General features: G+C 44.7%; 1 long non-coding RNA gene across 1 annotated transcript; it reads left to right on the forward strand.

The window, feature by feature from the left end:
• Positions 1-3,362: 3,362 nt before the first annotated feature.
• On the forward strand, positions 3,363-10,519 carry LOC145712467 (uncharacterized). Its single transcript, XR_014135308.1, has 2 exons — positions 3,363-4,227; positions 10,030-10,519. It is a non-coding gene; the product is annotated as an uncharacterized LOC145712467 (long non-coding RNA).
• Positions 10,520-15,953: the final 5,434 nt, after the last annotated feature.

Consider the following 15,953-nt stretch of genomic DNA (forward strand, 5'->3'; position numbering starts at 1 on the left):
CCTGGGCAAGTCACTTAGCCTTTCTTGGATTTTCTTTTCTCGTCTGTAAAATGGAAAGAATACCTACCATGCTAGCTTGCTGGGAGGACTGAATGTGAAACCTACAAATGCCTAGTGCTTGGCATACAGTAGGTGCTCAGTGCGGGGCAGCTTCCACGTGTTTCTTGCTCTATGAAGTGCTCACTGGCCCATCCTGTGCACCCCTCCCCCTCAGGTCCTCAGGTGAGCACTGGCCCCCCAGCACCGAGTGAGTCCTCAGTTCAAGGCTGTGGAATTTTACCGGGGCCTAACAGGGAGCACCAAAATAAAGAGGAACGAGGAGGCCCCGGGATGGGAATCCTGGAGTGGGGGCTCTGTGCTGGGCTGGCAGCCAGCAGGCCTGGCCCTGGGCCGCGGGCAACCACCTTTCTCCGAATCAGATCCTTCCCCCGGAGCAAGCAAGCAGGCAAGCGGGCTCTGGCGGAGGCCCTGGCCAAGCACAGCGGAACCTTTGTGAGCTCTTGGCTCTCCCCACGGCTCCCCCCTCTTCCTTGTCATTGCCTGCAAGGAGCCCAGGGAGTGGGGCTCCAGACAGGAAAGCAGCTCCCAGACTTCCTGGCCCTCATCACCCCCATCAGCCTCTCGCTGCCTTAGCCTGGCATTCAAGGCCTGAGGCTCTCAGCCCCTCTCTCTCATCACTGCTCCCTCCTGCCCGTCTTCCCTCCCCGGTTGCCACCCTCTCTTGCACATGTGGTTTTCTGTCCCTCTTAGTCTTCTTGAGAGGTGTGCACAAGGCCAGGGCCGTGGATGAGCAGGGAGAGGCCTTCACTCCAGCAGAGGTCAGCATCTTCCTCCCATCCTCTGCTGCTCCTAAAGCAACACTTCAGCACTGCCCCAACCAGTCCTAACCACTCAGACTTCAGTTTAGTCTCTACTGGCCATGGCTTAGCCCTGGGAGTCGCTTTCCTTCTCTGTACAGAGACAAGACTCCTGCCTTGGGCAGACCCTGATAGGGCAACTTTCTGTCAAGGAGGCTTCCTGGACTATCGTCCTTGCCCCCAGCAGCCAGACATGGCTGTGCCAGGTGCCTCACTACCACCCAGGATGCCTTGGGCACCAGGAACATGAACTCTGAAACCTCCATCTCTCTGAGGTCTAGCCTTGAATGGATCATCGCTCAGAACGCTCCTCCTGCAGCCTGGATCCCTGGGTAGTTCCTCCACAGGGGGAGGTTTCCCTGTGACATTCTCGCTGAACACTGCCCTACTCTCCCATCATCACCATCATGGCAGAGGCTCTGCCTGTCTTGTTCACCACTGGATTCCCAGGACCTAGAACAAGACAGGGGCTCCAAAAACAAGAACCACCTGCTTGGGTCAGGTCCTCCCACCCCCTATGCTGTCAGTACCTGAACTCACCTTCACTTCACAGAGTACATCTCTGCGTGGAAAAAAAAAAAAAAAGCCCATAAACAAAGTCAGACAAACGAAAAATGGAGGAAACATTTATACACAAGACAGACAAAATGCTAATTCCTTTAATATTTTTATAAGGCAGTAAGAAAAATACCTTTGTTCCTATTCTTTATTCAATTGGAAAGAAATGAAATTTACAAAAAAGAAAAATAAACATTTTTATATCTGTGAAAAGATGCTTAACCTCACTTCAAACAAAAGAAAAATCAATTAAACAGGGAGCTGTGTCCCTCAGACTGGTTTAGACCAAATAGGATATATTTAGGAGAGATCTACTTGCAAGTGTTTCCAAGAATGGGTAAGGAGATTCATTACAGTATTGTTTGGAGCTATAAAGGACCAGACAGTAACGATTTTAGGCTTGAGACCCATAGGGGTTCACTGCTAAAAAAAAAAAAAAAAGAAAGAAAGAAAGAAAGAAAGAAAGAGGGCCAGATTTAGCCAGCAGGCCACAGCAATCAACCCGTGGTTCAGATGAACAAAAGACTAGGAAAGACTATGAAAGATCTTTTTTTTTTTTTAATGTTTATTTATTTTTGAGAGAGTGTGAGCAGGGGAGGGACGGGGGGGGGGGGGGGCGGTGACAGAGGATCCCAAGTGGGTTCTGTGCTGATAACAGTGAGCCCAATGCAGGGCTCCAACTCATAAACCACGAGATCATGACCTGAGCTGAAGTCGGATGCTCAACCGACTAAGCCACCCAGGAGCCCTAAGACTAGGAAATCTCTTGATGCCAGTACTAGAGGAATGCCTAATCACATATCACATATCCCTAGGATGGAATACACGTGCAGAAGAGACGTGCTTATCAGTTGCCTTCATGTGCATTTTGAAAAGAAAATATACATTTACATCCTGTGTACCCTAGAATTCTCTGGGACAATACAGAAGCTACCCCGTGAAGAAAACTAGGTCTAAGGGAGCCAAGGCTGGAAAGACAATTTTCACAGGATACCCCACTGCTCTGTCTGAAATGCATTCATAAGTACATTTTAAATTAAAAAAAAAAAAAAATTAACCCTCTAGTCCCCCAAATAAAAATGTTCCCTGAAACAAAGGGATTCGTGGTAAAGGAAGTTCGGTCCATGCAGGGTTAAGCAAAGTTAACGTGTCTTTGCTGCAGGATTTTGGGTATGTGGGGGTGTAGCCTTTAATATACCACTGTGCCTCGTGAATCCTGAGGAGGACACTGTATGTGGTACTTCCCACGCTTATTGCAGGACCACAGAGAACCTCTGGGGGCCAGTATCCCGTGGAATAGATGCTGAGAATCACCACCTCCAGCAGCAAGCACAGATGCCTTTACACACACTATTCTCTGCCCCACGCCCCCACTCTGTGCCTCAGTCTTTCTTGAAGTACATTCCTCAGGTCACTTATCTTGTGAGATGCTCCGTGGTCAAATATTCTTGGGAAACAGTGTTCTGCCTAAGTGGATGACAAGTTATTGCTCACACTTCTTACAGATTTTACTACTTCTCTGTCTTCACTCACACACCATCCCTTCCGTCTGGACTGCTCTTCATTTTAACCCATTTCTACCTGCCAAAGTTTAAGTCATCCGTCAAGGCTTGGGTCTTATGCTTTCTGCACTATGATGAAGGCTTCTTGGATCCTGGCAAAATTCTACAGATGCCTGACAAGTGTTCCCAGACACTTATTGAAAGAAAGTAATTGCTGAGTGCAATAGAGGAATGACGGAGGGAAGAGGGAGGGATAGAGTGGAAAATTAAACTAAGAGGGGTGATTGTGCTCAGGTCAATAATGGGTGATGCAGTAGCTTGTTATACATGTGTCCACAATCCTATTCGTTATGGGTGGTGCAGGCAGAACTTCCACTCTGGAGGTGTGACTGCAGGTCCCAAAGCAGCCTGCTGGCCCGATCTTGGGCAGTCCCAGGGACAGGTGGAGAAGTCCCTCTCTCCTAAGCCTCTCCCTCACCCTCTCATCTCTATCCAAACCCCACTGAGAAAAATGCCCACCTCTGGATGTAGATCTGCAGGTGTCTTACCACATTATGTGCCCTTGCCCTTGAGACGGTCTCCAATGGGCACTCCAGAGAAGGCGGGCACTCCCGTTTGTTTTTTTTCTTTAATTTTTAAAAATGTTTGTTTTTGAGAGAGAGAGACAAAGCATGAGTGGGGGAGGGGCAGAGAGAGGGGGAGGGGGTAGAGAGACAGAGAGGGAGACACAGAATCCAAAGCAGGCTCCAGGCTCTGCTCAAACTCACGAGCCGGGAAACGATGCCCTGGGCCGAAGTCAGACGCTTAACCAACTGAGCCACCCAGGCGCCCCTCCCTTGAATTGTTTTGACCAGAGAACCTTGTGGGGGTCTGCAGAAACTGAGCCACCCACACTCCCCACCCAGCCTCTACAGCTCACTGGACACCCCAACGCTGGCCTCTCTCAGAGAGGTGGTGTGAGGGTGGACCTGCACGGGGATCCAGAACAGAAAGAGGCCAACTGATAAGCAATTTCCTCTGGAACCTTCAGCAAATTGCCTACCCTCTTTGAACTTCATTTTCCCTAACTCTACAATGAGTGTGTCTACCTCACTGGTTTCTGAAGAGTATTAAGTTCAAGTAGATGAAAGTACCTGGCATAGTAGGCACTTAGCAGTAGTTTCTTTCTCCCTTCTTCCCCAGTGCAGGTTCCGGGCTGCTAGAGAGACTATTGTTTCGTTTTCAATTGTGTGGTGCCAAGACACTGAGTGGAGGAGGATAAATTGGGATGGATGGGAAGGCAGCTGTGGCCCAGTCTACACCAAGTATAGGTATGCAAATTTCAAAGCATCCTCACCCCCAGGGAAGGCTTCTCCGAGCCTTTCCCTTTCAAGGCTTGCTTGCATCATTCTGCTTATAACTAGCTGGTATTCTCATCAGTCTCCCTCTCACCCCACTGACGCCGCACAGATGTGGATCCCCCTCAGAGCAGATGCTCAAGATGACTCAGCTGTGTGCCCAACCCCCCAGGCTTGGCACAGAGTGGGTTCACCAGATGGAATAGTGGGAAAGGCTAGTCTCTGCTGCTGCCCCTGAAGGTCCCTTAGAGAACAGTTTTACGTGCTGCCCAGAGGTGCCAAGCTCTTGGCCAGAGTGAGCAGGCACTGGGAGCCCAGGCAAGGAGAGGGGATGAGGTGATAAGAGGCAGGGATGGACAGAACTGGAGAAGGAACAGGCCACTTTGTGATCTGCCCTTGGGCATTCATTTACTAAACTCGATGAACAGATATTAAGTGCCTAGTGCTTCCCAGGCTCTTTGCACATCTGGCTTGGGGTACTGCGGTGTGTTGGTCAACAGTAGTGTGGACCTGGCTCTATATGCATTCTTGGGCAAGTTGCTCAATGTCTCTGAGCTTCGGTGATACCATCAGTGATATGGACGTTATACTCTGTTTCACAATGTCGTTCTATGAATTACGTGAGTTTATTTATGTAAATTGCTTGACACAATTCTGCTACATTAACTGTTTGCTGATATAATTGTTAAGATAATCCTCACTCAATCCCGTATGGTCAGAGCTAGAGTTCAGGCAGATCTTGTAGTCCAGGCCAGCAATCCAGTTCCTTCGTCTCAGTGCTGAGAAAATGGGCCAGAGAAGACACAGGCAGAGCAGGAACAGATCCCTGGCCAAGGGACTTTGCAGGACTTTCTTTCCGTCTAAGCTGTTGTTTTTCCCTGAGTTTAGAGCCTGCAGAACAGTCGTGTATGCTGATTCGCCAAGTACTCCTCCGGGGAAAGTGGTATGTGGAGCCGGGGCGCAGTTTGCACATAACTATGCAATAAAGGCAACTTCCTGGACTCACAGCTGAGGATGTACTTAAGGTGCCGTCCGTTGCTGGGCCTGCAACGTGCTGCTCCGAGCACCTCCTCTCTCTTGTTGTTCCTTCTGAGTTACAGCCCGACCCAGGAGAGTTCACTGCGTCACCCCAGGACATTCTCTTACTGGCTTTTGAGGCAGTAATAATGACACAAATGTCTTTGTAAAATTTTCCACTGTTTCCAGTGTGCTATCATCTTCTTGATTTCATTTGATCTCCATCACATTAAAAAAATTTTTTTAATTAAGTTTATTTTGAGACAGAGACAGAGAGAGAGAGACAGAGTGCAAGTGGGGGGAAGGGCAGAGAGAGCGGGAGACCCAGAATCCAAAGCAGGCTCCAGGCTCTGAGTTGTCAGAGCAGAGACGGATGCAGGGCTCGAACCCACAAGCTGTGAGATCATGATCTGAGCCAAAGTCAGATGCTTAACCAACTGATCCACCCAGGCGCCCCTCCATCGCATTTTTTTTTTAACAGATGGAGAAACTGGGGCACAAGGAGTTAACTCACTTATTTGAGGTCCTAGTTCTGGTCACCAAATATATTCACAAAGTCTAGTGCTTATTCAACTCCTTAACATCTGACACTTACTGGGTGCTTCCTGAAAGCCAGTTTCCACTTGAAATTCTCTACCTAAATTAAGTCCTAGTAAACCTCACAACCACCCCATGTGGCAGAAACCATTACTATTCTCCTCCAGAGGACGCAGGTCAGGTAACTGACCCAAGGATACACAGCTGGCAGGTGGCAGAGCCAGGGTTCAAATCCAGATAGCTGGGCTCCACAACCAATATTCCTAATCTCTGTGTCAGGATTTCATACCCTCATGCTATGGACATTTGGGGCCAGAAAGTCCTTTGTTCTGGGGGGGCGGGGGTTTGTCCTACGCATTGATGGATGTTCATCTACACACTAGATGCCAGTAGCTCCCTCTCCACACCAGCTATGACAACCAAAAATGCCCAACATTGCCCGATGTCACTTGATGGTTAAAATCTCCCCAGGCTGAGAACCACTGCTCTGTTATACTATCCTAAAATGACAATATATAGGTTTGTGGGGTTTTCTTAACTATGGCAACCCCTAATTTTAGACAAAATATGTTCTACAGATCTCTTTCCAAAATGAATCAACATTCGGATTCAAATAACCTTAACTGCTCATCTCCTATGCCCAGGCAATTTATAGACCATTTAAAAAATGAATTGATGCTTAGGGAAATCAAGCGACTTGCCCGGAATGATAAAGTTAGTATGTGGCAGAACAGGAACACGAATATTGGTCTCAAGGTCCACATGATGAACTTTTTTTGGTAGTATTTATTCTGAAGTGACATATTTAGTATTTTCTCAATTCTAAGATACACTTTTTCCCCACAACTTAATGGTTTTGAAACCAAGATGCAACTTAAAACCAAGGTGTGTTTACAGTGGAGACACTTTTTTATTCCCCTAAAAGCTGCTATTTAATTGAAAGTGGGTCTCATAACTAATAGCCTCTCAGAACTGAGAGCTGAAGGCTGGAGCTGTGAGCATGGGAGGCGCTGATGGAGTCAGATGGGAAGGGAAGAGACAGAGCAGTGGTCCTCCCTATCTGGAAGGACTCCTGGGCTGCTGCCCCAGCTGTCTGCCTGAACTCTGCATCTTTCCCTGCTGACCCCTGTCCAGCCCTTGGGACCTACCCATACCACACTGCTCCAAGAAGTCTCTGCAGGTCCTCTGGCGTGAAGCTCATCCTTTCTTAATTTCATCTGGAAGCATTTTTGCATCAGAGCATTTCAGTAACATGATCGCATATGTAACTGACTAAATACTTCGTCCTTAATCATGGAGATATTCGCATCCCGCTTCACAGATGAGAAGACTGAGGCCCAGGGAGGGGCAGCAACCTGCCTAACCTCTCTCTTAAGGGCACAGAAGAGAAGTGGGTCTCCAGGGTCTTCACGTGCTCAATACCTCCTGCTTGTTCTGGGGCAGTTAACCATAACCAGCACTCAGGTGAGCCAAGTCTTCCCTTGGACAAAGTAGCATTCCAAGCTGTGGTGAGGGTTGCCCATGACTGCGCAATAAACAGAGTGACACCTGAAGTCAGTGAGGTAAAGTGGTTACCGCTCCCAAGCAGCAGCACTGGCTGGCTGTCCTCACACCAAACCTCTACTCTGTACTGCTGGTCTGGCCAGCTCTGCCCCTGCTGTCATTCGGGTGCTTCCAGGTCCCAGCCAGGCCCGCCTTCACTCTCACCAGCAGGAAAGGGATAGCAGTCTCGTCCAGGCCTCCCCAGGGGAATGGGTACCCACATCCCTGCTCTCACTGATGTCACAGAGGTTGTGGTCTGGCCCCTCTGGCATAGCCCACCAATGCTCTAACTTTTCTAGAGCTGGACTCAGATCCCTCATCTAACACAGTGATGTGCACAGAACCTTCCCCAAACACCAGACTCCGAATCACAGGGCCACAGAGCTAGAGGAGACATGAGTTGAGTCCCAGTGGTGCTGTATTTTGGCGAGTCGGCTGGGGATGACACCACCAATCTCACAGGTTTCGGGAAGACTGAAAGGACAGGTCTGCAAAGACCCTGGGGGCACTCTCACCTGCTGTGGGCGGGGGAGGCAGTTTGAGGCTAGCTGCACAGTGTTTTGCAAAGACACAGGCTCTGGCTTTAGACAGACATGGACCATGTGACTGCAGGCAAATAATTTCCTTGAAATTCAGTTCTCTCATGGGGATAATTTATCAGCCTCATCAAAATGTGAGTCTTAAATGAGATTATGTACATAATGTATCTCACACAGTGCCTGGCATACAGGAGGCACCCAATAAATATTAAGTTCCTTCTTAAGTGTAAGTGTCATTATATGAAGCATAGCAGAAACCATTACTTTAATTCTGTTATTTAAGCATACTGATAATCTCCTACTACAGGTAGAGACTTTAACCTCAAATGAGCACTGAGATTGCTAATGATTTTAAAGCACCAGCAGCCCCCTTGGTGTTCAGTCATCTATTACCCAGGGAGACTGCAAAGCTGGAAAAGGAATTGCAGCTCAGAGGAAAATGCACTACAAAACGGAGGCAATTTAAAAGTGCACACCTCTCCCTCCCTACCGTTCTAGGTCTGCTCCCCTTCTCTATAAGAAGGCTGGAGCCAAGACACAAACAGGTACTAAAGAGGGCAATGAAAATTATATGGGTTGTGGTTTGAGAAGGGAAGGAAGAGAAGAAAAAACAAGGCAGAAATTACTTGACTTGGAAAGGAAGGGGTAAGACGGGTGATAAATAAGAGGGTATTATATGGCAGAGGAGGGTGGTGAGTCACATGCCAAGGTCATTATTGTGGCAGGGCCTGGGGGGAACCAAAGGGATCACGTCTCAAGACTTGGAACACTTTGGAAGAAAGACTATACAAATCACAGATGTTATTAATTATGATTAACAGTGACCAATGTGGGGTTTGCTTTTTAGTTCAACTGTGCTCTCGCATTTTCTAAACATGCCCAGAAACTGCAGGCCGAACTCTGCCATATTCATCTGTGCACCTCTGAAGGACTCTACTCCTGTGGCAATTCACACAGGAAAGAGGCCCAGGCTCTTAGCATCTCTTGGAGTATGCCCTGACCAGAGGATGACGGCTAATCCTAAGCAGGAATTTCAAAGGTTTTCAGAGACTGGACAGCTCCCTATGCCTTTCCATCCTCAGCTCCAGCTGCTTTCCTCCGCTCAGCCCTCCAGCCACTGTGAATTTCCCACTGATACTAGAACACATCATCTGGCCATTCACTCAACAAATACAAAGCACCTATTGCACGCCACGCACCGTTTAGGGCACTGGGACACAACTGCGGTGAACACGACAAGGTCTCAGCCCTCAGAGAACTTACACACGAGAATGCAAGACTGATCATTTCTAGTAAAGGGAGACTAGTTTTGAAAGGGGAGGCAGAGAAAACTTCTCTGTGGAGATAATATTTAAGAAAAGATCAAAATGATGCAAAAGTGAACTAGAAGCTAACTGGGTCAAACAGCCTTCACAGCATAGCAAGTATAAAGGTCCTCAACGAGCTTCTCTGAATGGGCTTGGTGAGTGGGAGAAACCAAAACGAAACTATACTAGTCGGTAGCGTGAACAAGAACCAGAGTAGGAGATGCCAGAGGTTGGCAGAGGACCAGATCACGTACATCCAGTCCCAGTTGGAGCTTGGATTCTGGTCTAAGACCACTGGAAGGCCCTGAGAAGAGGAGGTCCAGGATCACTCTGGCTAGTAGCTGTAACACAAACTTGGAGGGAGAGAGAGAGAGAGCGGATGGTGGTTTGAACTACAGTGGCAACGGCAGAGATGGTTAAGAAGTAACTGGGGGCAAGAGGTGCGGGTGCACTAGTGGCGCTTGAGCTGGACCTTAAGAATCAGCAGCCTAACAACTTGCCCCCAGTGTCAGTATCTTATCTTTGTAGCAAAAATGCCTGGCACAATGCCTGGCATGATGTGTGTTAAAAGCAACTGGGAAAGTAGTAACAAACCCTCTGCAAGAAAAACGTTTTCACGTAAATGCTTTTGAAATTCAAATGTTCTTTTCCAGAATGCTACTTAATCTTTTCTGAGATAGGAAAAATATACACATTATAGAAAATTTGGAAAACAGTAGATGCCAAAGAAAAATTCGTAATTCCTCATACGCCCACCACCAAGAGTTAATCGTTAGTATTTTGATGTACTTTTCTCCAAGTCTTTTCACATATTTTCACACATTTTTTAAAAGGTGGATACTTCTACTCTGAGGAGCAACCCAGTCTACCAGAATCAGCTGGTGTTTGAATCCCACTCCACCACTGAATGGCCTTGGACAAGTCACTTTGGCACCCGTGAAATGAGGACAGCAACACCTACGGCATCAGATTATGGTGAAGCTAAATGTATGATGCATACAAAGTACCTAAGATGATATTTGGTACATAGTAAGTGCTCAATACATAGTAGCTGCTCTCATTAAAACGAAGCCCAAATCCCACGAGATGCAATCATAAGGAAAGCTTTCAACATTTTTTTTTTTTTTTTTTTTTTTAGGAAAAAGGTTTTGTAAACCCATAATCCAACCACATGTACTCTTCTAAAGAAAAATAATCACACCAAGAATAGGAATTTGCCAAATAAGATGTAAGCAATACCAAATATTTTTTAAATCAAAATTTTATAGTAACACAAACTAACCCCAGATCCTGGCCTGCTTAATAAATCTCCTATAAAGCTGACATACTTATGGGATTACTGTTTACATTAGTAACAGCTTAAAGGGTGGACACTGCTCACCTGCCAAGAAATGATTCTCTCAGGCTCTCCATCTTATGTCTGTGTGGCATGGCAGAGCACAACACTGTAGGAACACTTCTGTTCTCCCTTGGCCTCTGCCACCACTGAGGGCATCATCCAGAGCACGATGCCCTGTCCAGTCCTCTGTAAAATGAGAGTTTGTCTATATAGTTTCCCAAACTCCTTCTGGCTCTAAAACTCTACTGCCATGTAGATTTTAACAGCTTAACATGTGTGATACTGGTTTGAGGAAGAAGTACTGTCTTCATCAGATATCTTGAAAGCCTGAAATAGGATACTGAATATCACAATGATTATCTACTGTTTTTTGAGGGGAAATGAAGAACCTAACAGTTGACCTCTGAACAACACAGGTTTGAACACAGGTCCACTTACAAGTAGATTATCTTCAATAAGTATATTGGGAAATTTTTTTGGAGATTTGAGGCAATTTGAAAAAATTCATTGATGAACTGCATAGCCTAGAAATACCAAAAAGATAAGATAAAGTTAGGTATTATTGTAAGAATAAAGTACATAACAACATATAACATACAAAATATGTGTTCATCAACTATGTTATCAGTAAGGCTTCCGGTCGATAGGAGGCTACTGGTTAAGTTTTTGAAGAGCCTAAAGTTATACACAATTTTCAGCTGTGCAGGGGAGCCAGTGCCCCTAATCCCTGAGTTGTTCAAGGGTCAACTGTATATATATATTTCTAATACTAAGATAACAAGTCACATTTTCACTGAGAAGCGAGGGACTAATCTAAAAATATTTAGAGTCATGTAGTCCCATGTACACACAACTTTCAAAGGTGGGTCTACTCTTAACAAATGTCAATTTCTCAGCGGCTCCAAACCTATTCCAACTGGACTTACTGGCAATTGTTGGTGAAGTTGGCTTAGTTTTATATACCATTATCAATCCAAGGAGGCAATATGTGGGAAAACAAACATTGCTGTGTTTATAGGCTGCTGCAAAGGCTGTTCCCTACTGTCTTCTCTTAGCCTCAAACAGGGAGACATGTAGAAACCACACAGGTTCTCACAGGGCTTACATTTAATGGAAGAGCCAGGCAAGCCTGGGAGCACATGTAAGGGTCACTTGACTCAGATTTCAGGGACCAGAAGCCTCCAGAAAAGTGTCATCTAAGCTGAGGTCTGAAGAGCGAACTGCAAGGGTGTGAGGGTGATGACCAGAGACGAGAACAGGTCTCACACCTTGCACTCCAAGTGTACCTGGGGCATCACCTCCTCCAGTCGGCTCCACTCACACCGTGGATTTTCCTCTAGCTAGAGTGACCATAAGTCCTGGTTTGCTCTGGAGAGTCCCGGTTTATCTGGCATAACTATTAAAAGTGCCTCCTTATACTCTCAAAAGTGCTCTGGATGGGATGATCAATTATACCAATACCCTACCTTTAGCCTAGTTCCTGGCAGATCCTGACTTGCAGGTCTGGCTTCCCCAGGTGACTCAGCTGACCGAAGTATGGGATCAAGCTTATTTACCTTTGCATCCAAGGCATGGGCTCCACTTCATTCATCTTTGTATCCATGACACCTAGCCTCATGCCTGGGGCTAAAAAGATTTGACCACTACAGGCATTCAAGACAGTATTTGAAAATTAACATGAAAAGCAAACTATAAGAGACAACAAATTAGATTTGTAAATCTTTACATCACGCTGAAATCCTTGTTCAAATGTTCACTAGCCACGTAACCTTCTAATCCTTAGGTTTTCACCTGAAAAAAAGGGGGGATCATATTGCCTTTTTCACAGGTTGGGTAAGTTTAAAGTGCTTCAGCACAGCACTGGCAAAGGATGAACAGTTAGCAGCAGCTGCCACAGACAAGGACTACTGATCCTCCTGCGGCCACAACCGTTTTGCCGTAAGAAAATCAAACCAACACCTAATGACCAACCAGTAGGGGCTCAGGAAGTGTGCACTAAATGAATGCTTGGTCTCATGCTAGGTGCTGGCTGCAGACCAGATTCTTGGATTACAAGATGCATTAATCAAAATTACAATTTATAAGTCACAGGATTTGAGTCCCCTCAGTCCAGTTTAAATAACAATTATAAAAAGCCCACCTCGCATCCAGAAGAAAAATAGAACACAGCAGCACTATCTGGCCATACCTTAGATAATAACAGCACTTAAAACCTCATCCTTGTTACAACTGCCCTCTCTTAAAAATTATTCTTCTATAAGCATGCCAACTTAGATATCTGGGTCCATCTCTACCTTTTTGAACTGTCAGCCTCCCAAGTTTTATGTGATTAATGTATATACAGAAAACTAGAAAGGCTTCAAATTGAGTCAATAGTCGTTTTCTTGATCCCCCCACCCCCATTACAATATCCTCTTTGCAATAGATCCTTGTTGAACATTTGGAATGAATTAAGACTTTAAATTTCCAGATGTTTAAACTACTACTGTAAATTCAAACTCATTAAAAAGGGCAGATTTACTACCTCTACTTAGTTTTGAAGTCTGTTGTTCACCCTGTCCAAATAATTTACGAAACCAAATACAGCGGCAGGTAGTGTATTCTATTTATATAGTATTCATGGTGAGAAATAAAGGGCATTTAAAAAAGTCTGGAAACTAACTGCCATTTTAACCAACCTATAGATCACACTTATTGTTGTTTCTAAGCTAGTAATTGTTTCCTGAAACCGATCTAGTAGAGATTTTTATGCTAATCTGTACTAAAAATTACTTTGCTTTTTCTGGCCACAAAAAGCTGGCTACAGAGGAGCATTTGATTACAGCAAGAAGACAGCTGCACCCACTCTTGTGAAATAAATGGACCTGGATCTACAGTCCTTTGTGGTAGTGTCTTGGCAGCCAAACAAAGGTGGCAGCATTTCTACACCCAGTTTGTGAAGTCTCAGAAGTTTCAGGTTTTTTTTTTTTTTTTTTTTTTTTTTTTTGCAAAGAACCCATGTTGACTATAATGAGCACATTCTAGAGATGCTGTGCTGAAAGCTGGCAATGGATAAAGCAGGAACATAAAAGAAGCCTATTCCTAAAGCAAATATTTCTTTTATAAACCATAAGAATGAAGTGGCTTTCATAATCAATTTTAAGATTGAAGGACTGAAATATCTGGCTATGGCAACTTATTAGCTATATAATTTGGGGCAATTCATTTACCTCTGTGAGCTTGACTGCTCAACCGAAAAATGGGGATAATAAGTTGCTTTTTTCGGAGAACTTGAATGATATAGTCACAGTGCTCTGTAAGCTCTAAGGTATCATGTAAATATTAATAAACACTGCAAGGACAACTTTCCTGCTTTATGAATCACTCTTTCAATAGCACTTAAAAAGTAGCTGTCCCTAAAATTACACAAAACTAGGTCCAATTAAGTCACTGCAGAGGAACTGGCCTCAAGAAGGGTCTCTTTCAACTCAATTACTATTCACCTCAGGGTTTTTGTTAAGAATTAAATAAAAATGACACAAAATTACTAATAAAGTGTTTGCTCTCATTTTTCAGGTAACACATCCTAGTTAGGCTTCAACTATGTTAACTTTTTTTCTTTCCCAAAAATCTGAGTGGACATGTCAAAAGCAAAAATTCTTCCAGTTAGAGTAGCTGAATCTTAAATCTAAATCTATTTTCTGGCATATTTTGCCAACTGTTTAAATACAGCATTTTTTTTAAAAACTGCACATGCTTTTATAGATGGCCTGTCTTCTTTACTTTTAATAAATTCGATTCACCTAACTCTGTAAAGTGTGTTTATGTATAGTTACAAATAAGTACAACTGTACTTCTGTAACTTGTACTTGCAACTCAAGACTGCAAGCGCCAGTGAGTGAGAAAGCGCAGCCCTTAAGCCTGGCACACAGTCGGCATTCATCTGATATTTGTGGAATATTCATATTAATTCATAAGCAGTCACAACACCCACAACTTTCTATCTAATCTTGCGAAAATGACAATCCCAGTTTTACGTGACCCAATGACTCCATCTATCTTCAAAGACCCAGAGTTTGTAAAAATGCATTTAATAAATTAGGGTTTGGGGGCTTTCACTACAGTCCCACATTAATTTAGAGAATATACAGATTATAAAAACAAATGATGGGCACCTTAAAAGCTTAACCAATGCTTGTTGCATGGCTGTTTTGCATACATGATTACGGCAGACTGCAAACAGGGCTGCGTTTTGCAGCTTGTCTTTTCAGGATGAGGAGCCGATTTCCTCACGCCTTGAATCTGGGCCAGCCTCATGACCTCCTGTGACCAAAAGAATGTGGTGAAAGTGATGTTCTGTGAGTTCTTGAGCTCAGGCTTTGAAGCTCCTGCCTTTGCCTCCTTGGTACTGAGACCACTATGCCCTAAGCCCAAGGTAAAAGACCACATGGAGAGGCCCAGCTGTTCCACCCAGCCCCCAGCCAATCTGCCAGCAGAATGCAGAGTACCCACATGACACCAGCAAAAGAACCACTCAACCAAGCCACAAAACTGAGAAACGAGATGAACTGGTTTTTTTAAGCTGCTAAGTTTTGGGATGTTGCCAAGCAGCCACAGGTAACTGATGATAAATTATCTACCCTTCATGGCATAACTATAAATAAGTGTGGTTTTTATTTTTATTATTTTTTTAAGTTTTTATTTAAGTAAATCTCTATACCCAAAGTGGGGCTTGAACTCACAACCCCAAGATCAAGAGTTGCGTGCTCTTTCGACTGAGCCAGCCAAGCGCCCCACGAATGTGGTTTTTATAGTTGAGGAAACATACCCAGGTTAAAAAATCTACCAAGGTCACACCACTCTGAAATACCCTAAGGACTAGAAGCAGGTATTAGAAGGCCGGCTCGGTTTCCCTCATTGTCATCCTGCCATCATGAAGCTGACCAATTCTTTCTGCCAAAGACAGAGGCACCTCTTAGAGCTCTGACTATAAGATAAACTCTGTTATCTTTTTTATAACCTGCATGAGTAATGTGTCCTGCTCTGACACATCCACCAGCCTTGTCCACGACAGGCAAATGCACTTCCAGCTATCATTAAGACCTGCACTCTGCAAACGCACCCCGTTCCGTTTTCTGAAACTCAGATATAACACTAAGGTATCCCAACATAATCCAATGACATCTCTGCAATTATATTCACGTGTTTACATTTTAGCCATCAACAATTACACAAACCCTGAAAATTTGTAACAGGGTCATACAGCATATAATATTAAAAAACATCAGTTAGATGAACCTTATTATTTAGTTATTAAAGAACCTTTTATATACCAAGTAGTAAGCCATATACCCCCCCCCAAAAAAAAACAAACCAAAAACCTACATTCTTCAATTGTGAAGGAGATATTTTTGAAAAAACAATTTACCACAAGAATCT

Source organism: Panthera onca, chromosome D1, assembly GCF_046562875.1.
Source record: "Panthera onca isolate mPanOnc1 chromosome D1, mPanOnc1 haplotype 2, whole genome shotgun sequence".
NCBI classification, from domain to species: domain Eukaryota; kingdom Metazoa; phylum Chordata; class Mammalia; order Carnivora; family Felidae; genus Panthera; species Panthera onca.